Source organism: Coffea arabica, chromosome 7c (assembly GCF_036785885.1).
Source record: "Coffea arabica cultivar ET-39 chromosome 7c, Coffea Arabica ET-39 HiFi, whole genome shotgun sequence".
NCBI lineage: Eukaryota > Viridiplantae > Streptophyta > Magnoliopsida > Gentianales > Rubiaceae > Coffea > Coffea arabica.
The window spans coordinates 25,458,963-25,467,777 of record NC_092322.1 but is presented as its reverse complement, the minus strand read 5'-3'; the positions used below and the strand labels follow the sequence as shown (position 1 = coordinate 25,467,777).

The following is an 8,815-nucleotide window of genomic DNA, read 5'->3' as shown; positions in this document are numbered from 1 at the left end:
ACCTAGAATTTTGAGCAAGCAAATCTCTATTTCATGACATTTTCTTAGATTGTACAAGTGTACAATCTCCCTTGTTAATAAGGGATTTATAAGTAATAGTGCGTTATAGCCAATTGTTATTTGTTCAGGTGCTCAAGGGGACCTTTAAGAGGATCTCGAAGTGGATGCCTAAGAGTTATTTAAGCACTTACTCCCTATTTTGATTGATGAGTGTCAAGTGCATGAATTGTTGATAAATGCTTTAATTGTTAGCCGAGTATTATGGAATTGTTGAGATGAGTGTGTACTTTACCACACTCTCTCTCCCTTAAGTGATGCTACAACTGAATTGTGCTATGTGAATTAAGTAAAGTGTTGCTATCGCAAACCATATTTGTATTGTGATGTCGAGTGGAGTGAACCTCCTCGACTTATGTGTATACTCGTGGGGACGTCCTCGTCCTCTCTTTTTTTAATTATGCGATACTTGTTACTAGAATACATATTATCGGTAATTGCTCATAAACATGTCTAACTCGTAAGTCCTGAGCGGATGCATGTACCACACCAATCTGGGTGGGAGGTGCCGCTCATACCGTCTCAGTGCTATAATCGGTTCCCTGAGCAATAACATGTATCAAACCAATTTGGGTGGGAGGTATCTCTCATGTCGACTCAAAACCTTAAACAAATAATCGGTTCTGAGCGATAGCATGTACCACACTGATTCGGGTAGGAGATACCTCTCATGTCGACTGAGTACCATAAACAATTATAATTGGTTCCCCGAGCGATAGAATGTATCACACCGATTCGGGTGGGAGGTAACTCTCATGTTGACTCAGAACCATAAACAAAGTATAAGTCGATTGGAGCAATGTCTCATCGACCACTCAGCGATAGTATGTACCACACCGATTCAGGTGGAAGATATCTCTTATGTCGACTCAGAACCATAAATGGAGTAAGTGAAGTTCTACGGATTTAATTACCTACAGGGTAAATGAAAGTCAGCACGAGAAGGTATTGGATTGAGATTTGGCAAAGCAAGTGGAAATTAGCTCTTGAGAGCCCCCGTATCCTCATTGAATGTGTTTAATTAAAAATTTTGAATTGCTTGAATGTTACAGCTTAATTCTTGCTTAAATGGTATCATTACCTGAACTATGTGTTTTGCATGTTTTTTTAGCCTCACGAGCATCCGCTCACTCCATTAGTTTTGTTTTCCTTAACAGGGTCGGATTGCAAGTTGGGGAGAAAAGCCGACTTGATCACTTTTGGTTAGAAGCATAGGATGTAATTGGCTAGTCGAATGATAATGATTGTATATTTTGGGAATGTTGATGTACTTTTGAGAACTGGTAATGTAAGACTTGAAAGTTTATTTAAGGAAGTGACGTTTCTCTACTTGGACTTGTATTATCGGGTATTATCTTTAAGTTTGGATTTGAATTGTACCAAGTCCTGGCAAGAGCTAGGCAGGCGTTCCGCTAATACCCTTTGGTTCGCCTTAGAGAGAAGTGGGGGCGTCACACTTTTCTCTTGTTTAATCTTGCTAAAGTTGGTATAGAAGTTCTTAATCTTGACTTGTAATGGTTAATTTCCTAGTTTTGGATGGTAAGGTGGAATTTTCAGCTAGGGCTTGTAATTTTTAGTTTTGATTAATGTTGTTTATCTAGTATATGATGTTGATGAGCTTGGATAGGGACTTAGGGTAGTGATTAAAGGCATGAATGTTACTTTTAAGTGTTGACACATCAAATTCCAGCAATTGTAGTGATTCTGCCCTGTTTTTGGAACCAAACTAACCTGCATATTCGTCCATGATAAAGGCCAAATCAGCTCTTGCTCAAAACATAAAAGTTGTAGGGAATTGAGTTCACTATCGACCTACAAAATTTCAACTCAATCAAAGTACTATACCTTATGAAATAACTAAAATACCCCTGACTGCCCAAATGCCCTGTTTAACCGACAGCTTTCTATTTTCTCTAATATTTCAAATTTTGACCTTGAAAATGCAAGAACTGGGTGTAGATGTTCTCATAGGAAATGTAGATCTCTGTCTTAGCTTCGAAACTCCATAAAATTTGCCCCAATCTGATAAGCGTAGCTTTAGTTGTGACCAAAACGTCAAAAGATGACAAACCTGTCACTTAGACATTCTTCTTTAATACTAGTTTCCAGCTTTGGTCTTGGTGGTTTCCTTGCTAGAATTGACTCGTATTTGGATGATATTGAGCCTAGTTGAAGAGCTATTGTGTTAAGATTGCTTATTTGTTGAATTTGGGCTGAGTTGAGGAAAATAATGAAGCCATAAGTGGCTGGAAAATAGCTAAATACAAAGGGCATGCTGCCCAAATTTTCGCTCAAGGGTTAGACGAGTGAACTTGAAACTTGAGCGATGACTCGAGGTTGAAGCGAACTTCGCTTGCTTATGGTATTTGAATTTTCTTTAGTAAGAGGTACATAAGTTGAAAATTTTGCCGAAACTCATACCCTTTAACAAGTAAAAGTAGTGACCCTTTTAAAGACGATTTTCTCGAGATCAAGATAGGACAAGTGCGATAATGTTCATGTGTGTGACTTGAAAGTTGTTTGAGTATGTTATCCCATTGACTTATTGAGTGCTTGGGATCCCAAATCCTATTGGTTAGTTAGTCGAATTGAGCCAACAAAGGTTTGGTCGAGTAGATTGATAAACCATAGGTAGTGTTTACTATTTATTACACTAGTTTTGGTATACTCGAGTATTACTCCTCTTGATATCTATTTGGTGTTCGGGTTCTGTGACGACTTGAAAATTCACCTATATTTTCCTTTTAATTCTCTTATTTTGAATAATTTATTTTATAAATTCCTTTTTCTACTAAATATACTATCTCAATAGGTGCAATATATAATAGAATCGAGAGTTTTACTTTTACTTTTATAGGTAGAGCAAATTAGAATTTTTGCGTATTTCGGTAGTGTAATTAATTGGTGAGGTGTGTATACCAAATTTGGTGGACAAGAATGAGCAATAGGTAAGAGAAAGTGGATAATTAGATGTGAGAATAATAAGTTAGTAAATCACAAGTTAAAACGCAAGTACAAGAGAGTTAAGGAAAATATCCTTAAACCGACGCGCACCATTTGCTACCGATTGAGTGCATTACTTGAACACTACTTTATTACCTTAATTTCCTTGATTTTATTAGAGCAAAGTCAGCCTCAAAATATCCCCCCTAGCAATCGAAATTATTGACCCAAGATAAGGGAGAAAAGAAAAAAATTAGAAGCCATCTTGGTGCGACACTTGCCAGCAATCCATGGAAGTTTGACCAAGTTAGTTTCCTTCCTTCTTATCTTTCTTCTTGGCTCATTTTTCTTCATTTTTCTTCATCTTGGCCGTGGCTTTGGAGAGAAGAAAGAGAGGAGAAAAACCTTCCATTTCCACCTTGATCTTGCTTGTTTCAGTTGACACAAAAAATCTAAACCGATTAAACTTGTACCTTGGTGCTTAGGAAGCTAGAAGTGGTGAACGTTTTGGAAGAAATAGCTTGGTTCCTCACTTTCAAGAAGGATTTTGGAAGGTATAAGGTTAAAACTTCCTTTTCTCTTGCTTAATCTTGCTAAATTTGGTATAGAAGCTTTCAATCTTGGCTTGTTATGGTTGATTTCCTAGTTTTTGATAGTGTAGTAGAATTTTCAGCTAGGATTTGCATTTTTCAGTTTTGATTAGTGTTGTTTACCTAGTAAGTGATGTTATTGAGCTAGGATATGGATTTAGTGAAGGGATTAATGGTTTGGGTGTGACTTTTTAGAGTAAAAGTTGAATTTTCAGCATTTGTAGTGATTCTGCCCTGTTTTTGGAACCAAACTGACCTGCATATTCGTCCATGATAGAAGCCAAATTAGTTCTTGCTCAAAACATTAAAGTTGTAGAGAAATGAGTTATCTTTCCACCCAGAAAATTTTAGCTCAATCTGAGAACTGTAGCTTAGGAAATGACTAAAATACCCCTGACTGCCCAAATGCCCTATTTAACCGACAGCTTTCTGTTTACTCTGAAATTTCAATTTTTGACCCTGAAAATGCAAGAACTGGGTGTTGATGTCTGCATAGGAAATGTAGGTATATATCTTAGCTTCAAAATGTCATAAAAGTTAGCTTGATCTGATATACCTAGCTACAGTTACGACCAAAAAACCGAAGGATGACAAAACTGTTATTTATCAGTTCTTCTTTAAACTAGTTTCCAGCTTTGGTCCATGGTGATAAGTTACTATTTGGTTTGTTTGGTTGGTTTTGAGGCCTTGAATAGATGAATGTGGTTGGTTATCACTTGTAGTTGGATTGGAGGTTTGTTGGCTTGTGAATCTAAATTGTACTTGGATGGAAAAAGTAAGAAAATAGGGGAAATGCTGCCCAAATTTCTATTACTTGCTCTTAGAGATGTAAGATTTGATTTTAGGGTTAGTTGGATCTTATGCTACATATGTATCCTTGAATGCACTTCAATAGTAGTATATGAGTTGTTTTTTACCAAAATTTGGTATCAACTAAGATGAAAAGTATTATTTTTATCTCGAAAACTTTGAATTACATTTGCTCACTTCAATTTGGGATTGATTGTTCTTTCAACTACTGATTCCTAGAATTTTCTTTCGTTATGCTTGAATTTGAGAAATAACTCAAGATTTGTTGTGACTTGGAAGTTCAAATTTTATTATTCACTCTAAAACTGTATTTTCATATTTGCACTAGTAATTTCTAGAGTTTTGATGGTCCATCTAGATTTTGATTAGTTGAACCATAATACCTTGTTTTGACTGATCAAGGTTTCTTTGGTGATTTGGAGTACAATTCGGAAGGAAACTTTTGACATAACTCTTGCTCATATTGGTGAGTGTTCTTTGTATATTGTGCTTCCAATGACTATATGGATTGTTGTGAATGTTTGCTTGAATGTTAAATGCTTTTCAATGATTATGAAATGAATTTTTGATAGGCAAGTGTGTACTTTATCGCACTTGGCTTAAATTAACGTGAAATTTTCAATGATTAAATGATTGAATGTTACTTGTGCATGAATGTAAACCTTTTGGCTGAACTAAGCCCATGTTAGCCGACTCGAGCCAGAAGCGGACTCAGTCGAGCAGCTGGTGACCCTGAGACAGTGTTTTGGTATACTCGAGTATGACCACGAAGGTTGGTGGAGAACTGGCCAGTGAATTGGCTAGTGGCGGGAAATGAACTCAATGAGTGAATGTCAAGAACCCTGAAGGAGTTTTAACTTGCAAATGTTTTTCTAATAAATTGGAGCAACAAGGAAAATGGTTGGTGAATGAATGAACGAATGGCTCCACGTGAGCATGTATTCTTTTAATGAGTGTGTTTTCATTGCTTTTATATTGTGAATGTTTTCTCGATTAATTGTTCTTCAATGAATAATATCCTTGTTTAAATTGCTTGATTACTTGTTTGGGAATCTCACTGGGTTTTTAGCTCATTCCTTTAGTTTTTTGTTTTCCTTACAGGGGATACGAACGAGAGCGTGAGACTGGTACAAGTTAGCATAGTCTAGTTTTTGAATTTTTGCGATTGTACTCGTGCTAGTGCTCAGTTAGGGTTGAATGTGTCTGGAAGTCACAACTTTTGTTATATTTGGAATTGTATGAATGCTTAAGATAGAAATGAATGTAAGTATATGTTCCAAGTTTGGAAACTGTTATTTCACTTATTCTTGAAGTTATACTGTGACAGCCCCACCTCCCCCTAAGGCGAACCAAAGGGTTCGGCGGACCGCCTGCCCAACTCTCGCCGGGACTCACTACAGTTATCAAATAAAATACATCACTCACATCCAATAACATAGGGTACAACCTCAAGAATAAACGAAATAACATTTTTCAAACTTAGAACGAGATAAGATATATTACAAATCTCAAGTAAGGGTATCATTCCCCGAATAAGACAAAAGTCCGCAGTTCTCAAATAATTACATCAAATACTTATCAAGTGAATCGAATTCAAATTATATATGAGATATCCCTTCAGGCACTAATCACTCAATACAAGCGCTTTCTTTGGGCTCGAGCCTTGTGGGAAAAAATTGTTTTTGGGGGTCACTAATTAAGTCTCAGAATTTCCACTTCCAAACCTGTTAAGGAAAGCAAATTGGGGTGAGCTAACGCTCAGTGAGGCCAAGGGAAAAACATGCAAGCATGCTAGCAAAGATACAATATAAAGCAATAACTCGAGTAACCAATAACTGCGAAACATTAAGCAATTAGAGAATTTAATCACAATAAAAGGATACGGGAGCTCTCAGGAGCTAATCCACGCGCGATCCAAGCTCAGGTAGTTGACCCTCCGTCAACTTTCACAGTTATCCATGTAGAACTCCACTTACTACCTCCAGCCACCATGACACCCTCTTGGATCCGTAACCAAACAATCATGTATGTGGTATCACTTAACAAGTATACCTAGCAAGACCCCTTATTTGGATCAAGCTATAACACTTCCCAAGATTCACCAAGTTTCTCGACCAAGCCCTTGCCGGCTCGAGTTACAAGGCTAGCCAATGGGTTGGGGCGTCCCCCCCATTCACTTTTAGGTCGATGAGACGAAACTCCAATCGACAAGATTTGCTCATAGCATTGAGACGGGATGAGCGGTACCTCCTACCCTAAAAGGGCATGATACATTCTGCCGCTCAATGCTCACGAAAAACACTTTCATTTGCATTCACATGTAACACGTATCACTTATTAAGCAAGCAATTTCATGAAAGAGAGGACAAGGGCGATAAAGTACGCCCTAGCCTCATTAACTAGCAAGTACAAGAATCATTTTATTTAAACACTTCACATGCACTTGATACTCACCAAGTATCAAAAGTCAAAGTTTGAGAAATTAGCTCTAAGACGCTTCGCCGGGAGTTCCCTTGAAGTCCTCTTGAGATCCTGAAAGTATGCAATAATGCATTGTATCTCAAATTCCAGGCCATACAGTATTCGTGTAAAGAAAAGAAATTGTCAATTTTGACTCCAAAATTCAAGTTTCCAAAGTATTTCAGTTCATAAGGAACCGACTTTCAAATGAGGTCTCAAGTGATAGGTAAACTCAAGTTCACCATGAAAATAGGTTTGAAATGCTCTAAGAGTTGTAAAAATGTAGCCTAGGCCCTTAAAAAAACATTTAGGTCCAAATTGGAAATTTTCACTTTTCGAGTCATTCTTGGAAAAATCAGTCCGGAAGTTCGGAAAGTCTAAAAATGGAAAATTTTACACCGTCAAAAACTTCATTCGAAGCATAACAACTTTGCAGAAGGTCACTTTCCAAGAATCAAATCAGAAACAAGTCAATTTCTCCAAGAAAGTTTACTATGCATTGAAGATAGGTCAAAACAGTCCAAGTTTTCCCAATAATTTTGGAATTTCGCTAAAAATCATAGAATCAAAACTAGCCTTTGAAATTTGATATGCATGTAAATTTCCAATCCAGGTTTCAAATAAAAAAAATGGAACTCGATTCCGATGTTCCTAGCTGAAGAAATAAAAAGTTGAAGTTCACTAAAATTCCTGGACTGTTGGCCTTTCCAGAAATTTTCCAGATTTAATGCACTTTGCTAATTAGGCCGTATCTCACTCGATTCTCAGTGAAATTGAAAACGGTTGGTGGATTTAGAAACTAGGTTTACAAGGCTATATTTGTGTAGAAGAAATCATTTCCAAAATCCAGACATACGTGGTTCAAAATCAAGCAGAAAAATGGATTTTTTGGACAGTCTCGGATGAACAGTAATAAGCAGGCAGCCAACTTTCAAAACTCGCCACGAGTCGCTCGGGATGAACTAGAAAATGAGCTTGGTACCATTTTAAAGCTCTAAGAGTCTACTTTCAAATGCTGCAAATGGCAGTCCATTTCGATCAATGAGCAAAACGTTATAGCTACACAAATGTTGCTGGTCAGAAAATTCTGGAGCTTGTTCCAGTTTTGCTTCTTTACTTGTAACTCAAAATTTAACCAACCATTTGGGTTGATTTTTGGTAGACAACCACAATACACATAGCACAACATATCTACACCAATTTGGAAGCTCAATTTGCACCAGAAAATTTTCGAAATTACAGGGCAGCAGCAAACAAGAAAGTCGGCAGCAAGTCAGAAATTTCAGACAGTACCTTTTCCAAATTTCTAACTTTCTTCCAACTTCATTCCATCAATCATTCTATATACATGTAACATAGCACAATATCAGCAACCAAAACATGTTAATTCATCAAATCAGCCACCAATAAGCATCCTCAAACGCTCGAGCATGTCATGAAATTGCAAGAACATAATTACTCAACTAATCAACCCAAATTCTACCATAGGTTGCAAACCCATGCTACCTTTGCTCCATTTGAGCTATAATTTTGCAGATTGAAGTGTGGGTGAGTGAGTTACCTCAAAAACTTAGTTGGACAGCTTTAGAGCAGAAATCTTGACCGAAATTCCTCCAAGAAAACCGATGAACAGCCCCCGATCAAAGCCCTCTAATGGATGATGAAATTTGGAAGTGGATTGAGGTAATTTTGTAAGGATTTTGGCTAGATTTTTCTTCCCATCTTCTGCCCAATAGAGAGTGACGAGAGGAGAGAGAATGAAATCAGGTATTGTAATGAAAGTGGAGAGAATTGGTGCCTTTAAGTATAAGTGTCAACTCATGCTAGGTCTGTTTAGGGTCTTCGCGTGTCCAATTTTCGCGCTCGTTTGCAACTTTTGTGCACTAAACCTCTGAGGTAATTTCCCTAGTACATTAATAGAACATTACTAGTAGTCTAATATCATGTTCTTAAAA

General features: G+C 37.2%; 1 long non-coding RNA gene across 1 annotated transcript; it reads right to left on the bottom strand.

The window, feature by feature from the left end:
* Window positions 1–8,052: 8,052 nt before the first annotated feature.
* LOC140010736 (uncharacterized) lies at window positions 8,053–8,498 on the bottom strand. The gene is made up of 2 exons (XR_011817853.1): window positions 8,422–8,498; window positions 8,053–8,200 (listed from the first exon to the last, which is right to left on the bottom strand). It is a non-coding gene; the product is annotated as an uncharacterized lncRNA (long non-coding RNA).
* Window positions 8,499–8,815: the final 317 nt, after the last annotated feature.